Source organism: Triticum aestivum, chromosome 3A (genome assembly GCF_018294505.1).
Source record: "Triticum aestivum cultivar Chinese Spring chromosome 3A, IWGSC CS RefSeq v2.1, whole genome shotgun sequence".
In the NCBI taxonomy this organism is placed as follows: Eukaryota; Viridiplantae; Streptophyta; class Magnoliopsida; order Poales; family Poaceae; genus Triticum; species Triticum aestivum.
This window is the reverse complement of record NC_057800.1, coordinates 379,216,172-379,235,966: the sequence shown is the minus strand read 5'-3', so window position 1 is coordinate 379,235,966 and position 19,795 is coordinate 379,216,172.

Here is a 19,795-nt window from a genome sequence, read left to right as displayed (position 1 = left end):
CTTGCTCCCTGGAGATGCAGCGCAGGGATACGTCGTTTGGTCGCTTCCGATAGAGCTCTCCATCTTTGATGCAGTATGCCGTGGCCTGGCGCACCACTCGCTCTGCTTCCTCCTCCTTCTCCGGCAGGGTCCCTTGCGTTAGGTAGCTCCGGAGCTCCGTGATCCAACATCCCTCCTGAGGTTCCATCGTCAGGAGTAGGCGTGCTCCCGAGGCCGGGCCACAAGCCGGAGCTCCTGAGGCAGGTGGCTGAGGGAGCTCCTCCCTGGGCTGAGCCGTGTTTGATAATGACGGTAAGGCTGAAGGCTTGAAGAGCCGCTCCTCGAAAATGCCAGGCTCCTGAGGTAACCGCCTGGACACGCGTTTGGCGATGTCATCGGCTTCCTGATTGGTGCCACGGGGCACATGCTGCAACTCCAACCCCCAGAACTGCTTCTCCATCCTGCGGACCTCTGCAAGGTAGGCCTCCATGTGCTCATCCTTCGGCTCGTACACCTTGTTGGAGAAATTGACAAGGAGCTGCTAATCGCCCTTGATGGTGAGGCGTTTCACCCCCAGGGCAGCTGCGACCTTCATGCCCGCTATTAAACCTTCATACTCCGCTATGTTGTTGGAGACCTTTTCGCCTTGCTGGAAACAAAACTGCACAGCGTAATAGAGCTTGTCCTGGGTGGGCGATATAAGCACTGCCCCAGCCCCTGCGCCGTGTCTGGAGAACGCCCCATCGAAGTACATGACCCAGCCTTCTGGCGCCTCGCTTCCCGGGGACAGGGACCGATCCTCATCGGCCTTGAGGCCTTGCGCCTCCGCCCATTCTGCCACAAAATCTGCCAACGCTGCTCCCTTGATGACTCTAGTCGTGCTGAATTCGAGCTGAAACGCTTGCGGCTCTATGTTCCACTCAGCAACCCTCCCAGCTGAATTGGGGCTCCTGAGCACCCTCTCTAGGGGGTATGACGAGACGACCTTGATGGGGTGACCCTGAAAATAATGCCGCAGTTTGCGCGAAGCCACCAGTAGCGCGAGGAGGAGTTTTTGAGGCATGGGGTACCGTGCTCTTGCATCTCGCAGCACTATGCTGACGAAGTACACTGGGTGCTCAACGAGGTGGAGTGCGTCAGTGCTGGTGGCTCCCTTCGGAGACCGTGGCGGCTCTTGAGGCAATGGGGCCTCCTGAGACTGGCCATCTGGAAGAGGGGCCTCTTCCGCCTCTAGTGCGCCCTTCTGCGGCGGCTGATCCTCCTCAGTCGTGATGGCGGTTCCTGTGGGCCTTCCTTGTCCCTGTTCTGCCTTATCCCAGGCTGTTGCCGTGGTTTTGATCCGGTGCTCCTCTCTGACTGCTACCAAGGCTGCGCTGGCGGAGTAGGGAGTGGCGGCGAGGTAGAGCACCAGGGGCTCCTGAGGGTGCGGGGCCACCATGACCAGTGGGCTGGTCAGGTATCTCTTGAGATCCTGGAACGCCTTGTTGGCCTCTTCAGTCCACTCGAAGGGCCCCTTTTTCTTCATTAGCTGGAAGAAGGGCAGGGCTCGTTCCCCCAACTTGGAGATGAAGCACCCTAGCGCGGTCACGTGCCCCGTGAGCTTCTGCATTTCTCTGAGGGTCTTTGGCGGGCTCATGTCTTCCACCGCCATCTTGATCTGGTGATACCCAGAGAAGGCATCCAGGAAGCACAACAGGTTGCATTCCGCAGTGGAATCAATGATCTGGTCGATGCGGGGGAGCGGGAACGGATCTTGCGGGCACGCTTTGTTGAGGTTGGTGAAGTCGACACACATGCGTTCCTTCCCTCCCTTCTTAGGCACAACGAAAGGCTTGGCCAACCAATCTGGGTATCGGACCTCGCGAATGACCCCAGCAACCTCTAATTTGCGGGTCTCTTGGACGATGAAGGCCTGCTTTTCTGTGGACTGCCACCTGGCCTTCTGCTTCACAGGGCACACGTTGGGGCACACATTGAGGTGATGCTCGATTACGCTCCTGGGGATCCCTGCCAACTGGTCCGGCTCCCAAGCGAATACCTTCTTGTTTGCGTGCAGGAACACGACCAGGGCCTCCTCCTGCTCGGGTTTGAGGTGGGCGCCTATGGTGAAAGTGGCGTTGGTGGACCCGTCCTCATCGACGGGTACCTGCTTGGTTTCTGCCTTGTCTTGGGTGAACAACTGCTTCTTCTTGGCGGGCGCAGCCCCCTTGGGCTCGGGGGCCCCCAAGTCGGCAGGCCGTGCTGACGCTGATGTCCTGAAGACGAGCTTGAGCACCCGCAGAGCGTCATCGGTATCCCCGTGCACGGTGAGGCCACCGCTGCTCCCGGGCATCTTCATGAGGTTGTACGCCGGGTGCGTTGCGGCCATGAACTGGGCCAGCGCTGGGTAGCCGAGGATGGCGTTGTATGGGAGGCCGATGGGGGCGATGTCGAAGTCGACTAGCTCCGTGCGGAAGTTGTCGTAGGTGCCGAAGGTCACTGGGAGCCGGATCTGCCCCAAGGAGCTGGACGACCTGCCCCCAACACCTGAGAAGGGCCGACTGGGCTGCAACCGTTCCAGGGGTATGCAGAGGAGGTTGAAGGCCGCGACTGAGAGCATGCTAAGGCCCGCCCCGCCATCGATGAGGGTTCTAGTGATGGCCACTTGGTAGATGGTGGGGGTGCATAGCATGGGGAGCGCGCCCGAGCAGGCCGAGTTGGAGGGGTGGTCCTCCCGGCTGAAGCTCAGGCCGGTCTCGGGCGCCGCCCGATCCAGGGGAGCCCCCTGCTGTGTGGAAGCGGCGCTGACCCGGCGGATGAACGGCTTGACATGGTAACTTGTAGGCGGCGCCTGCGAGCTGTCCAAGAGGGCTGCGACGACTGGGGGTGTTGGTGCAGCGCGATAGGTGGGGAAGAGGTTGCGGGGCTCCATGGGCGCGCGGAGCACGCAGGACGAAGAACCAGCTGGGGTGAGCGAGTGAGTTGCGGTGCGGCCGTCTTGCCGCACGGGCAGATGCCGGGACGATGCTTGTTGCTCGTCCATCGCCGGGCTGGTGGCGGTGTTGACGGCAGGCGACGGGGAACGGCGAGGACGCCCGCCGACAGGGGCTGTCTGGGCGACGCGGGAAGCGAGGGCGGCCCGACGCTCCGTGCGGGCTCGACGTGCGTCAGACATGAGCGTGACGGTCGGAGGAGAGCGGAGTGGTGGAAGACGAATTCCGTCGCCCCCCCTACCTGGCACGCCAAATGTCGGATTTCGGGTTCCGGCAGACCCTTGAGGTTCAAACACTGGGGTGCGCGCAGAGATTTCGCCTCCTACCTTCCTGCACCCCCCCCCCCCGCCACGCTATGATCAAAGCTATGAAAAGAACAACACAAGGGACACAGGGTTTATACTGGTTCGGGCCACCGTTGTGGTGTAATACCCTACTCCAATGTGTGGTGTGGTGGATTGCCTCTTGGGCTGATGATGATGGACAGTACAAGGAAGAACAGCCTCGCGAGGGTTTGTTCTTGGCTGGGGCGATGAACTGCTGGGGGGAGTTCAGCCACCTTTCTCTATCTCTCTCTCTCTGCTTACCACCTCTCTACTTGTCGAGCCCTTGGAGGAGACTGAGCCGAACCCCTTGCTACGCGGGTGGCCGGTCCTATTTATAGTGGCCCTGGTCCTCTCCCCAAATATTGAGCGGGAAGGGAGCCAACAATGGCGGGCTAATTTAAAGGGGGACAGCAAGTATCAACTATCCTGACAAAAGTAGCATTCGCCTGCGCAAAGCTCTGGTGATGACGCCATCTTGGGCTCCACGGTGACCTCCGTCTCGTAGTCCTCCTGGTCTTGGTCTCGTTGCATCGAAATGGCAACCTTTGCCTGATGCCTCGGTACTCCACGGCTGCGCTTGCCCCCTTTGCACCAAAGAGGAAAGGAGGACGCTGCGCGGGCTGGCACCCGCCTGGCGCCCTGAGTCGTCATGGCTTGCATCACGGGCACTTCGCGAGGTACCCCGCCTTGATCTCTCTGCCTCCTCGTGAGCCAGCCTGACGAGGCCGTGCCTGAGGAAGCTCCGTGTCGTCCGCCCCGCGAGGCTTGGCTTCTCGCGAGGGTCTTGAGTTTGTGTTGGTGAAGATGGGCCATGCTGGGCCCCCTTTGAGCCATGCCGCAGGCTGCAGGCAGGCAAGTCTGGGGACCCCCGTTTCCAGAACGCCGACATGCCCCACGCGCCGCCGCAACTCCCGCCCCGCGCCGCAGCCGCCGCCGCCGGACGCCGCCACCGCCGCCGAGGTTCGCCGCCACCTCGACTTCCGTGCCATCGGTTATAAAAAAATGGATCGGTTTTTCGTAGGTTTTTTTAAATTCAGTTTTTTAAATAGATAGGTTTTTACGGTTTATTCAAATAGCGAGTGTTCGTCCATTCGTTCGTTCTAGCGAGCGTTCATCGTTTTTTCTTTTTCTCGGATTAAATCCGCGATTTTTCTGATCGCGATTCCTGATCCGATTTTCGTTTTAGTATAACTTTTCGCTCGTTTATCGGAATCAGGCGATTCAAGCGCCTAGAGTTTCGTCTCGAAACCCTGTATCCGTTTAACCAACTTAAACAAGATTTTGCTACTATAAAAATTTCCCTAGATCCAGATTACTAGAACGAAGTGTTTTCTTTCGCCGTTTGACTTTCGTTGCTTCGTTCGATTTGATTCTTTTTACCAACCGGAGTTCTTAAGTTGAACATTCTGGTTAGATCTCTTATTTGAATTTTACCTGTGCATTAGATGAGTGCTTATTGTTTGCTTGTTTGTTTGTCTGCGATAGAATACCCGGAGTGTGCCGCCTGTTACTTCGAATCGTTAGGTTTCGCGGATCATCAGAAAGGCAAGTAACACTATGATCATACCTTTTCTACTACCCAGTTTAATTGCATTAGATCAATCCTCACATATTGCATGACTAGGATCTAATTAAATTGTGGGATGGGAAGTAGTTGAGGTAGAACCTATTACCTGTTTAATTATCAAACCTTTGGGAGTTACTTCTACGTTTGCTTATTATGCCATGCTATGCTAGTAGACGTGGATTGGGTGAGTGATATCCATGACAGATGTGAGTTTGTTAATTAATGGTTTATCTAAGGTGGCAACTTAAACACACATCTGGGTGGATTGAGGCACCTGGATATTCCAGGACTTGCTTGTTTTCTTTTGGACCGCCACCCAGGCTCAAAGGGATCATGAGACTATTCATACTAGAAACTTCCGTGTGGAGCCACAAGCTATTATGGGCTCTAGCGTAGTTGACTAAGTCGTGCAAACTCTTACAGTGGTAGACTAGCAGATGTAGGGGATGTAGGTGGTATGGTCTACCCGATCGTCAGGTGCTAGCGCTTCTGAAAGACTATGTCTCGGTCATCCGTTTTCTCAAACACCATGCAGTGCGAGAAACCAAACGGAGGCAATCGAGTCTTGTGGGGAAAAGTGCGCAAACCTTTGCAGAGTGTAAAAAAACTAATCATGTTTAGCCGTGTCCCCGGTTATGGACATCTTGAGTATCTAGTACTTGGATTTTCATGTGAATCTCAACATGTTACTCTAAATTAATTTTGTTGGGTTATGTTTAATGATGATGCTTAATTGGGATTGAGAATGCTGTCAACCATTCTCAATGTTTAACAACCACCATGATAGTTAAATAAATTTATTCCTTTGCAGTAGGGAAAAATTGGCTTTACGCAAAACTGTAACCATAGAGCTTTCCACCAGCCAAATATGCATATAGTATAGCTGTTTCATTCCATTACTCTCTATGTGTTACCTTGCCAGCATATTCCATGTGCTGACCCGTTTTCGGGCTGCAACGTTAATGTTGCAGACTTTTCAGACGACGATTAAGGAGTTTTAGGTCGTGGTTCTATACTCAGTGATGCCGTTGGAGTTGATGGACTCACTTATCTTCCAAGCCTTCTACTGTTATCATTATTAGATGGCCTTAAGCCATATTTATTGTAACAAGTTCTCTTTTGAGACACTCGATGTAATAAGTGTGTGATTGCTACTCTGCTATAAATCCTCCGAGTACTGTGTGGTGTCAGCATTACTGATCCAGGGATGACACCGGAGCACAGAGATCAGACTGTTTGAGGTCTGGTCGCTACAGAGATGGTATCAGAGCACACGCTGACTGTGGGACACGACCACTAAGCTAAAGACCTAGATCACTTTTCACTCTCTTCTCTTCTGACCTCTCATCTTTTCTACTCTTTAGGATGGCGGATGCAAGGAACAAGTTCACGCAACCGGATGAAGATACACCCGTTGGACGACACTTGAAGGAAGTCACTAGATACCTGAACATAGGAGTACCAAGCTTCACGGGAACCTACAACGCCACTTTACCTGAAGAAGAGCGCTGGATGATTCAAGTTCAAGTTCCAGGAAGGACGTTCATGCCAGTCACCAAGCCCATAGAGTTTTCTTTTAATGCACCAACTTGGTGTCTAGGAAGAGCATGGCAGCTCACATCGCCATGGGACGCATTGGAGAAGTCTACCGCAAGGATCTCAAGGATACTATCTACCAGATTTGTGGGCGCCGAGATGAACACTGGGAGATGATCAGCACCAGGAAGGATAGATGAATCGCAGCTTTTATCCAGGAGTTAAACCAGCACATTCGATGATAGGAGAACCAGATGTGCGCCGACATGATAGATCTGAAGAAGGCTAAGACTAGAATCAAGGAACTGGAGGAAGAACTCAAGGCTACACATGAAGATTATGAAGAGGAAATTGAAGTATTGGTGGAGAAGAATGACGACCTGATCAAGAAGATTGGAATATTTATGGGAGGCCCTACGCCAGTAGATGAAGACGAAGAACCCCAGGAGATTAGCCTGGAAGACTACATCATCATCGAGGGCACCGACTCGGAACCAGATAGTAGCGATGATGACTATGTTGATGAAGCTGGAGCAGATATCATGGAGTCTGCAACCGAAGAATATTTCTAGTAGACCACCTCATCAGTAGTAGTAGTCCACCATGTAAATATAGTAGTCCGAGCACTTTTGCGATAGTTAGATCGATTGTATGCCCTTGTTTGATTGATTGAAGTGAATTGTTTGCTTTTGCCTCATGTGCATATGGGTAGTGTTTTCTCTTTAGACCCCCTCTATTCTTATATCTCATCTTTTCTAAACCCTCAGATGCCTCCGAGACGTGACCCCGGATTTGCCTTTCCACCGGAGCTCACCCAGTTGATCCAGCAGCAGAACACACTGATGCAGTTGCTAGTCCAGAATCAGAATCAGGGGAACAACAACAACAACCCACCACCACCACCACCACCTGTTGACCACTTAGCCTGTTTTCTTAGGCTGAATCTGCCGGTGTTTTCCAGTAGCACCGAGCCAATAGTAGCAGATGATTGGCTCCGCAAGACAGCTAGAGAGTTGACCACAGCAGGATGCACGGATGCGGAGAAGGTGAAGTTTGCCGCACATCAGTTAGAAGCCACTTTCCCTGTCGACACTGTCACATGGGACCAATTTCAGCAGGCTTTTCGTACTGCACATGTTTCAATAGGAGCTATGGCCATGAAGAAGCGTGAGTTTCGCAACTTGCGCCAAGGAGGACGGACAGTTGGCCAGTATGTGGAGGACTTTAGTAAGTTAGCATGTTATGCACCAGATGACGTCGCTACGGATGCAGCTAAGCAGGAGAAGTTTCTGGAAGGACTGAATGATGAGTTGAGCATGCAGTTGATGGTAGCAACCTTCAACAACTACCAGGAGTTGGTAGATCGTGCCCTTATGATTGAAGGGAAGCAGCAGCAAATTGAGAATCGCAAGAGGAAGTATGGACAAGGGAAGTACAATTCAGGAGCTCAGCACAAGCCACGTTTTACCCCTAGACCAGGAGGACATTTTCAGCATACCCATGGAGGAGGTAGCTCGCACAATCACAATGGCACCAAGAATGGTAATGGCAATGGAGGAAGCAACGGCCCGAATCGCACCAACCCCTCAACCCCAGCCAAGAAGGACCTGAGCCAAGTCACTTGCTTTAAGTGTCAGAAGACTGGACATTATGCCAATGAATGTCCTGAAGGCCAAAATGGCAATGGAAGTTCTGGGAAGAAGCCGAACCCTTTCAACAGGGGACAGGTGAACCACGTTAGCGTGGAGGAGGTTGAAGCTCAGCCCGATGCAGTAATAGGTAAGTTTTTGGTTAAGTCATTTACTGCACTCGTTCTTTTGGATACTGGTGCATCGCATTCATACATCTCAAGGGGATTTGTGGATAAGTATAACCTATCAACCCAAGCCCTTAGGTCACCCATGTTAGTAACCTCGCCTGGAGCAGAGCATGTGGCTAGTCTATGGTGTGATCGGTTACCATTAAGGATTGGTAACTATGTTTTTCCCTCAGACCTAATAGTATTGGAATCTCAAGGATTGGATGTGATATTAGGCATGGATTGGCTATCAAAGTATGAAGGGAATATTGAATGTGCTAGTAAGTCAATTTTTCTTACCAGCCCAGAAGGGAGAAGGATCCAGTATGTATCCCGGCATGTGCCAAAGAGGACTCAAGTAAATTGCCTAACAGGAGTTGTGCAGGAGGAAGTACCAGTGGTAAGGGATTTTCCTGAAGTATTTCTAGAAGAGTTGCCAGGCATGCCACCGGATAGAGATATTGAATTTTTGATTGAGCTATTGCCAGGCATAGGGCCAATATCAAAGAGACCATATAGGATGCCAGCAAAGGATTTGGTGGAAATTAAGAAGCAGATTAAGGAGTTACTGGATAAAGGATATATTCGCCCAAGTTCTTTGCCTTGGGGATCGCCAGTACTTCTAGTGGAGAAGAAGGATGCATCGTTAAGGATGGTTGTTGATTATCGAGGATTGAATGAAGTAACGATCAAGAACAAGTACCCACTACCAATGATAAATGATCTGTTTGATCGATTGCAAGGAGCTAAGGTATTTTCCAAGATCGATCTGCGATTAGGATACCACCAGTTGAAGATTCGAGAACAGGATATACCTAAGACAGCTTTTACCACCAGGTACGGGCTGTATGAGTATACCGTTACGTCATTTGGTCTGACTAACGCACCTGCCTATTTTATGAACATGATGAACAAGGTGTTTATGGAGTTCTTGGATAACTTCGTCGTAGTGTGCATTGATGATATCTTGGTGTATTCGAAGAATGAAGAGGAGCATAAGGAGCATTTGCGTTTGGTACTTGGAAAGCTCAGAGAACATCAATTATATGCCAAGTTCAGCAAATGTGAGTTTTGGTTGAAGGAAGTAGGATTCCTTGGACACGTTATATCTGGAGAAGGTATAGCAGTTGATCCCACTAAAGTAGATACCGTGACCAAGTGGGAAGCCCCAACAACAGTTGGAGAGATCCGGAATTTTCTTGGACTCGCAGGATACTACCGGAGATTTATTGAGAATTTCTCAAAGATTGCGAAGCCTATGACTGAGTTGTTGAAGAAAGATACCAAGTTCATATGGACAGAAGAATGTGAGGCTAGTTTCCAGGAGTTGAAGAAATGCTTGGTTACCTCACCAGTGTTGATTTTGCCAGACCAGACCAAAGATTATGAGGTGTATTGTGACGCTTCACGTCGAGGACTTGGAGCAGTGCTTATGCAGGAAGGGAGAGTTGTTTCATATGCCTCAAGACAACTAAAATCTCATGAGTTAAATTATGCCACGCATGATTTGGAGTTAGCAGCCGTAGTACATGCATTGAAAACATGGAGACATTTCCTCGTTGGAAATCATTGTGAGGTGTACACAGATCATAAGAGTTTGAAGTACATTTTCACCCAGAAGGAGTTGAATCTCAGACAAAGGAGATGGTTGGAGCTTATCAAGGATTATGATATGAAATTGCATTATCACCCCGGAAAGGCTAATGTAGTAGCTGATGCATTAAGCCGTAAGAGCCATGTCAATACGTTAATGACGGGAGAAATACCAAAGGAGTTAGCAGAAAATCTTCATGAACTATGTTTGGAAATAGTTTCGAGAGGCTATGTAGCAGCATTGGAGATTCAGTCAACTTTGATGGATAGAATCAGAGAAGCTCAGAAAACTAACAAAGAGATTGCCACTATAAAGGAGAACCTTAGTAAAGGAAAAGCTAAAGGATTTCGTGAGGATGAGCACGACACCCTATGGTTTGAAGACCGTGTTTACGTGCCCAATGACCCGGAGATCAGGAAGTTGATACTGCAAGAGGCACACGATTCACCATATTCGATTCACCCAGGTAATACCAAGATGTATTTGGATTTGAAGGATATTTTCTGGTGGACCGGAATGAAGAAGGATATTGCGGAGTATGTAGCAGTTTGTGATGTATATCAGAGAGTAATGGCAGAGCATCAGAAGCCAGCAGGATTGTTACAACCCTTGCCGATACCCGAATGGAAGTGGGATAAGCTAGGCATGGATTTTATCACGGGATTGCCCATGACTCGTTCAGGCTATGACTCGATTTGGGTTGTAGTTGATCGATTGACGAAAGTAGCTCATTTCATCCCAGTAAAGACCACTTACACCCGTGCTAAGTTGGCAAAGGTATACATGACCAGGATCGTATGTCTGCATGGAGTTCCAAGGAGTATCGTATCAGATAGAGGAACCCAGTTTACCTCAAAGTTCTAGAAGCAGTTGCATGAAACTTTGGGAACCAGGCTAGAATTCAGTACATCTTTTCATCCACAGATAGATGGACAGACCGAGAGAGTCAATCAGATTTTGGAGGATATGCTGAGAGCTTGTGCGCTAGATTATGGATCTAGTTGGGACGATAATTTGCCATATGCAGAGTTCTCTTACAACAACAGTTATCAAACCAGTTTAAAGATGGCCCCTTTCGAAGCCTTGTACGGAAGGAGGTGCAGGATACCGTTGTCATGGGACGAAGTTGGAGACCGCCAGTTGTTTGGACCTGACCTGATTAAAGAGTCTAAACAGAAGGTGAAGTTGATTCGCGATAGGCTCAAGGTAGCCCAGTCCAGACAGAAAAGATATGCAGATTCTAAACGCAAGGAGACAGTTTACGAAGTCGGAGATAGAGCTTATCTTCGAGTATCTCCACTTCGGGCAACAAAGCATTTTGGAGTTAAAGGGAAGTTAGCACCATGATTTGTAGGACCATATCGAGTTTTGGAACGTATGGGAGAAGTGGCCTACAAGTTGGAATTGCCCGAAGGATTGTCAGGAGTTCATGATGTGTTCCACGTTTCCCAGTTAAAGAAATGTCACGCGGAGATGGCTGACATACCGTTGAGAGACACAGTGCCCTTAGAAACTATTCAGTTGGATAACAATTTGACCTACGAGGAGAAACCAATTAAGATCCTCGAGTTTGCCAGCCGAGTTACCCGCAGCAAGGTTATCAAGTTTTGCAAAGTTCAGTGGAGCCACCACACAGAGCATGAAGCCACCTCGGAACGAGAGGAAGATTTACTCAAGGACCACCCTCACCTATTTTCTAACCAACCCGAATCTCGAGGGCGAGATTCATCTTAAGGGGGGTAGGTTTGTAACATCCCAAATTTTCAATTTGGAATGTTATACATTAGATCATCAATGCATATCATATTTTATTTTGCATTTTGGTTGATCCTAGAAATTCTACGCAACTCAATGACCCACGGAGAGAGTTGGGGATTTCTTTATTTTCATATTTGAGTTCTCTCAAATTTTGAGAATAGGATCATTTGATTTTATTTATTTTGTCATCAATTATTTCTATTACAAAAATATGAGAGAGGGAATAAAATGACTTTCCCAAAATAAAGAAATATTGGGGATTTAATAATAAAATCAAATAAGATTTTATTTCGGAGTTTTTCGGTGTTTTATTTGAATTTAGGAAAAATGTGTGTTTTTCAAAATTGCATTTGGGTCCCAAATAAATGTTCACCTTGTGCGGCTTGATTTTAGAAGCCCGTTAAAATTTATTTCGGAATTTTTGGAGTCCGTTTAGTATTTATTTTTATTTTTCTTCCGAGCGGAATAATTAAAAAAAAGTGAACCGACCTAACTGGGCCGTGTCCGGATAGGACTCTGGCCCGGCAGGCTTTAAAAGCCGGCCCAGCCCCCCCGGGAGAACCCTAGCCGCCGCCCAGCCCCGCCACACGCGCCGCCGCCGCTCCCGCCCCACGCGCCGCCGCCGCTCCCGCCCCGCGCCGCAGCCGCCGCCACCGCCGCCCCGCGCCGCCGCCGCCGAGACTTCCGTGCCATCGGTTTTTTTAAAAAAAATAGATCGGTTTTTCGTCGGTTTTTTTTAGATTCGGTTTTTAAATAGATCGGTTTTCCGGTTTATTTAAATAGCGAGCGTTCGTCCGTTCGTTCGTTCTAGCGAGCATTCGTTGTTTTTTTTTTCTCGGATTAAATCCGCGATTTTTCTGATCGCGATTCCTGATCCGATTTTCCTTTTAGTATAACTTTTTGCTCGTTTATCGGAATCAAGCGATTCAAGCGCCTAGAGTTTCGTCTCGAAACCCTTTATCCGTTTAACCAACTTAAACAAGATTTTGCTACTGTAAAAATTGCCCTAGATCCAGATTACTAGAAAGAAGTGTTTTCTTTCGCCGTTTGACTTTTGTTGCTTCGTTCGATTTGATTCTTTTTGCCAACCGGAGTTCTTAAGTTGAACCTTTTGGTTAGATCTCTTATTTGAGTTTTACCTGTGCATTAGATGAGTGCTTATTGTTTTCGTGTTTGTTTGTCTGTGATAGAATACCCGGAGTGCGCCTCCTGTTACTTCGAATCGTTAGGTTTCGCGGATCATCAGCAAGGCAAGTAACACTTTGATCATACCTTTTTTAATACCGAGTTTTATTGCATTAGATCAATCCTCACACATTGCATGACTGGGATCTAATTAAATTATGGGATGGGAAGTAGTTGAGGTAGAACCTATTACCTGTTTAATTATCAAACCTTTGGGAGTTACTTCTACGTTTGCTTATTATGCCATGCTATGCTAGTAGACGTGGATTGGGTGAGTGATATCCATGACAGATGTGAGTTTGTTAATTAATGGTTTATCTAAGGTGGCAACTTAAACACACATCTGGGTGGATTGAGGCACCTGGATATTTCAGGACTTGCCTGTTTTCTTTTGGACCGCCACCCAGGCTCAAAGGGATCATGAGACTATTCATACTAGAAACTTCCGTGTGCAGCCACAAGCTATTATGGGCTCTAGCATAGTTGACTAAGTCGTGCGAACTCTTACAGTGGTAGACTAGCAGATGTAGGGGATGTAGGTGGTACGGTCTACCCGATCGTAAGGTGCTAGCGCTTCTGAAAGACTATGTCTCGGTCATCCGTTTTCTCAAACACCATGCAGTGCGAGAAACCAAACGGAGGCGATCGAGTCTTGTGGGGAAAAGTGTGCAAACCTCTGCAGAGTGTAAAAAAACTAATCATGGTTAGCCGTGTCCCCGGTTATGGACATCTTGAGTATCTAGTACTTGAATTTTCATGTGAATCTCAACATGTTACTCTAAATTAATTTTGTTGGGTTATGTTTAATGATGATGCTTAATTGAGATTGAGAATGCTGTCAACCATTCTCAATGTTTAACAACCACCATGATAGTTAAATAAATTTATTCCTTTGCAGTAGGGAAAAATTGGCTTTACGCAAAACTGTAACCATAGAGCTTTCCACCAGCCAAACATGCATATAGTATAGCTGTTTCATTCCATTACTCTCTATGTGTTACCTTGCCAGCATATTCCATGTGTTGACCCATTTTCGGGCTGCAACGTTAATGTTGCAGACTTTTTAGACGACGATTAAGGAGTTTTAGGTCGTGGTTCTATACTCAGTGATGCCGTTGGAGTTGATGGACTCACTTATCTTCCAAGCCTTCCGCTGTTATCGTTATTAGATGGCCTTAAGCCATATTTATTGTAACAAGTTCTCTTTTGAGACACTCGATGTAATAAGTGTGTGATTGCTACTCTATTATAAATCCTCCGAGTACTGTGTGGTGTCAGCATTACTGATCCAGGGATGACACCGGAGCACAGAGATCAGACTGTTTGAGGTCTGGTCGCTACATAGGTGATGTGCATTACCGAGAGGGCCCAGAGATACCTCTCCGACAATCAGGGTGACAAATCCTAATCTCTAAATACGCCAACCCAACAAGTACCTTCGGAGACACCTGTAGAGCACCTTTATAATCACCCAGTTACGTTGTGACGTTTGGTAGCACACAAAGTGTTCCTCTGGTAAACGGGAGTTGCATAATCTCATAGTCATAGGAACATGTATAAGTCATGAAGAAAGCAATAGCAACAAACTAAACGATCAAGTGCTATGCTAACGGAATGGGTCAAGTCAATCACATCATTCTCCTAATGATGTGATCCCGTTAATCAAATGACAACTCATGTCTATGGCTAGGAAACTTAACCATCTTTGATTCAACGAGCTAGTCAAGTAGAGGCATACTAGTGACATATTGTTTGTCTATGTATTCACACATGTATTATGTTTCCGGTTAATAAAATTCTAGCATGAATAATAAACATTTATCATGATATAAGGAAATAAATAATAACTTTATTATTACCTCTAGTGCATATTTCCTTCAGTCTCCCACTTGCACTAGAGTCAATAATCTAGTTCACATCGCCATGTGATTTAACATCAATAGTTCACATCACCATGTGATTAACACCCATAGTTCACATCGACATGAACACCCAAAGGGTTTACTAGAGTCAATAATCTAGTTCACATTGCTATGTGATTAACACCCAAAGAGTACTGAGGTGTGATCATGTTTTGCTTGTGAGAGAATTCTAGTCAACGGGTCTGCCACATTCAGATCCGTAAGTATTTTGAAAATTTCTATGTCAACAATGCTCTGCACAGAGCTACTCTAGACAATTGCTCCCACTTTCAATATGTATCTAGATTGAGATTTAGAGTCATCTGGATCAGTGTCAAAATTTGCATTGACATAACCCTTTACGATGAACCTTTTGTCACTTCCATAATCGAGAAACATATCCTTATTCCACTAAGGATAATTTTGACCAATGTCCAGTGATCTACTCCTAGATCACTATTGTACTCCTTTGCCAAACTCAGGGCAGGGTATACAATAGGTCTGGTACACATCATGTCATACTTTATAGAACCTATGGCTGAGGCATAGAGAATGACTTTCATTCTCTCTCTATCTTCTGCCGTGGTCGGGTTTTGAGTCTTACTCAACTTCACACCTTGTAACACAGGCAAGAACTCCTTCTTTGACTGTTCCATTTTGAACTACTTTAAAATCTTGTCAAGGTATGTACTCATTGAAAAACTTATCAAGCGTCTTGATCTATCTCTATAGATCTTGATGCTCAATATGTAAGCAGCTTCACCGAGGTCTTTCTTTGAAAAAACTCCTTTCAAACATTCCTTTATGCTTTGCAGAATAATTCTACATCATCTCCGATCATCAATATGTCATACATATACTTATCATAAATGATGTAGTGCTCCCACTCACTTTCTTGTAAATACAGGTTTCACCGCAAGTCTGTATAAAACTACATGCTTTGATCAACTTATCAAAGTGTATATTCCAACTCCGAGATGCTTGCACCAGTCCATAGATGGATCGCTGGAGCTTGCATATTTTGTTAGTACCTTTAGGATTGAAAAAACCTTCTGGTTGCATCATATACAACTCTTCTTTTAATAAATCCATTAAGGAATGCAGTTTTGTTCATCCATTTGCCAGATTTCATAAAATGCATCAATTGCTAACATGATTCGGACAGACTTAAGCATAGATATGAGTGATAAACTCTCATCGTAGTCAACACCTTGAACTTGTCGAAAACCTTTTTGCGACAATTCTAGCTTTGTAGATAGTAACACTACTATCAGCGTCCGTCTTCCTCTTGAAGATCCATTTAATCTCAATGGCTCACCGATCAATGGGCAAGTCAATCAAAGTCCATACTTTGTTCTCATACATGGATCTCATCACAGATTTCATGGCCTCAAGCCATTTCGCGAAATCTGGGCTCATCATCGCTTCCTCATAGTTTGTAGGCTCGTCATGGTCAAGTAACATGACCTCTAGAACAGGATTACCGTACCACTCTGGTGCGGATATCACTCTGGTTTACCTACGAGGTTCGGTAGTAACTTGATCTGAAGTTACATGATCATCATCATTAACTTCCACACTAATTGGTGTAGTAGTCACAGGAACAGATTTCTGTGATGAACTACTTTCCAATAAGGGAGCAGGTACAGTTACCTCATCAAGTTCTACTTTCCTCCCACTCACTTCTTTCGAGAGAAACTCCTTCTCTAGAAAGGATCCATTCTCAGCAATGAATATCTTGCCTTCGGATCTGTGATAGAAGGTGTACCCAACATTTTCTTTTGGGTATCCTATGAAGATGCACTTCTCCGATTTGGGTTTGAGCTTATCAGGTTGAAACTTTTTCACATAAGCATTGCAACCTCAAACTTTAAGAAACGACAGCTTAGGTTTCTTGCCAAACCATAGTTCATACGGTGTCATCTCAACGGATTTAGATGGTGCCCTATTTAACGTGAATGTAGCTGTCTCTAATGCATAACCCCAAAACGATAGCGGTAAATCAGTAAGAGACGTCATAGATCGCACCATATCTAATAAAGCATGGTTACGACGTTCGGACACACCATTACACTATGGTGTTCCAGGTGGCATGAGTAGTGAAACTATTTCACATTGTTTTAACTGAAGGCCAAACTCGTAACTCAAATATTTTACTTCTGCGATCATATCGTAGAAACTTTTATTTTGTTACGATGATTCTCCACTTCACTCTGAAATTCTTTGAACTTATCAAATGTTTCAGACTTGTGTTTCATCAAGTAGATATACTCATATCTGCTCAAATCATCTATGAAGATTAGAAAATAACGATACCTGCCATGAGCTTCAATATTCATCGGACCACATACATCAGTATGCATGATTTCCAACAAATCTATTGCTTGCTGCATTGTTCCGGAGAACGGAGTCTTAGTCATCTTGCCCATGAGGCATGGTTCACAAGCATCAACTGATTCATAATAAAGTGATTCCAAAAGTCCATCAGCATGGAGTTTCTTCATGCGCTTTACACCAATATGACCTAAACGGCAGTGCCACAAATAAGTTGCACTATCATTATTAACTTTGCATCTTTTGGTTTCAATATTATGAATATGTGTATCACTTCGATCGAGATCCAACGAACCATTTTCATTGGGTGTGTAACCATATATGTAAACAGAACAACAATTTATTCTCTTACTTAAATAAATAATCGTATTGCAATAAACATGATCAAATCATATTCATGCTCAATGCAAACACCAAATTACACTTATTTAGGTTCAACACTAATCCCGAAAGTATAGGGAGTGTGCGATGATGATCATATCAATCTTGGAACCACTTCCAACACACATCGTCACTTCACCCTTAACTAGTCTCTGTTCATTCTGCAACTCCCGTTTCGAGTTACTACTCTTAGCAACTGAACTAGTATCAAATATCGAGGGGTTGCTATAAACACTAGTAAAGTACACATCAATAACATGTATATCCAATATACCTTTGTTCACCTCGCCATCCTTCTTATCCGCCAAATACTTGGGGCAGTTCCGCTTCTAGTGACCAGTCCCTTTGCAGTAGAAGCACTCAGTCTCAGGCTAAGGTCCAGACTTGGGCTTCTTCACTTGAGCAGCAACTTGCTTGTCGTTCTTCTTGAAGTTCCCTTTCTTCCCTTTGCCCTTTTTGAAACTAGTGGTCTTTGTCAACCATCAACACATGATGCTTTTCTTGATTTCTACCTTCGTCGATTTCAGCATCACGAAGAGCTTGGGAATTACTTTTTTCATCCCTTGCATATTATAGTTCATCACTAAGTTCTAGTAACTCGGTGATAGTGACTAGAGAACTTTGTCAATTACTCTCTTATCTAGAAGATTAACTCCCACTTGATTCAAGCAATTGTAATACTCAGACAATCTAAGCACATGCTCACTGGTTGAGCTATTCTCCTCCATCTTGTAGGCAAAGTACTGTCTAAGATCTCATACCTCTCAACACGGGCATGAGTATAAAATACCAATTTCAACTCTTGGAACATCTTATATGCTCCATGGCATTCAAAACGTCTTTGAAGCCCCGATTCTAAGCCGTTAAGCATGGTGCACTAAACTATCAAGTAGTCATCATATTGAGCTAGCCAAACGTTCATAACATCTGCATCTGCTCCTGCAATAGGTCTGTCACCTAGCGAAGCATTAAGGACATAATTCTTCTGTGCAGCAATGAGGATAATCCTCAGATCACGGATCCAATCCGCATCATTGCTACTAACATATTTCAATTTAATTTTCTCTAGGAACATGTCAAAAATAAAACAGGGGAGCTAAACGCGAGCTATTAATATACAACATAGATATGCTAATACTACCAGGACTAAGTTTATGATAAATTTAAGTTCAATTAATCATATTACTTAGAACTCCCACTTAGAAAGACATCCCTCTAATCTTCTAAGTGATCACGTGATCCAAATCAACTAAACCATAACCGATCATCACGTGAAATGGAGTAGCTTTCAATGGTGAACATCAATATGTTGATCATATCTACTATATGATTCACGCTCGACCTTTTGGTCTTAGTGTTCCGAGGCCATATCTGCATATGCTAGGCGCGTCAAGTTTAACCTGAGTATTCTGTGTGTGCAAAACTGGCTTGCACCCATTGTAGATGGACGTAGAGCTTATCACACCCGATCATCACGTGGTGTCTGGGCACGACGAACTTTGGCAACGGTGCATACTCATGGAGAACACTTTTATCTTGAAATTTAGTGAGAGATCATCTTATAATGCTACCGTCAATCAAAGCAAGATAAGATGCATAAAAGATAAACATCACATGCAATCAATATAAGTGATATGATATGGCCATCATCATCTTGTGCTTGTGATCTCCATCTCCGAAGCACCATCATGATCACCATCGTCACCGGCGCGACACGTTGATCACCATCATAGCATCATTCTCGTCTCGCCAATCTAATGCTTCTACGACTATCGCTACCGCTTAGTGATAAAGTAAAGCATTACAGCGCGATTGCATTGCATACAATAAAGCGGCAACCATATGGCTCCTGCCAGTTGCCGATAACTCGGTTGCAAAACATGATCATCTCATAAAAAAAAATTTAGCATCATGTCTTGACCATATCACATCACAACATGCCTTGCAAAAACAAGTTAGACGTCCTCTACTTTGTTGTTGCAAGTTTTACGTGGCTGCTACGGGCTTAAGCAAGAACTGTTCTTACCTACGCATCAAAACCACAACGATAGTTTGTCAAGTTGGTGCTGTTTTAACCTTTGCAAGGACCGGGCGTAGCCACACTTGGTTCAACTAAAGTTGGAGAAACTGACACCCGCCAGCCACCTGTGTGCAAAGCACATCGGTCGAACCAGTCTCGCGTAAGCGTACGCGTAATGTCGGTCCGGGCCGCTTCATCCAACAATACCGCCGAACCAAAGTATGACATGCTGGTAAGCAGTATGACTTATATCGCCCACAACTCACTTGTGTTCTACTCGTGCACAACATCAACGCATAAAACCTAGGCTCGGATGCCACTGTTGGGGAACGTAGTAATTTCAAAATTTTCCTACGCACACGCAAGATCATGGTGATGCATAGCAACGAGAGGGGAGAGTGTTGTCCATGTACCCTCGTAGACCGAAAGCGGAAGTGTTAGCAC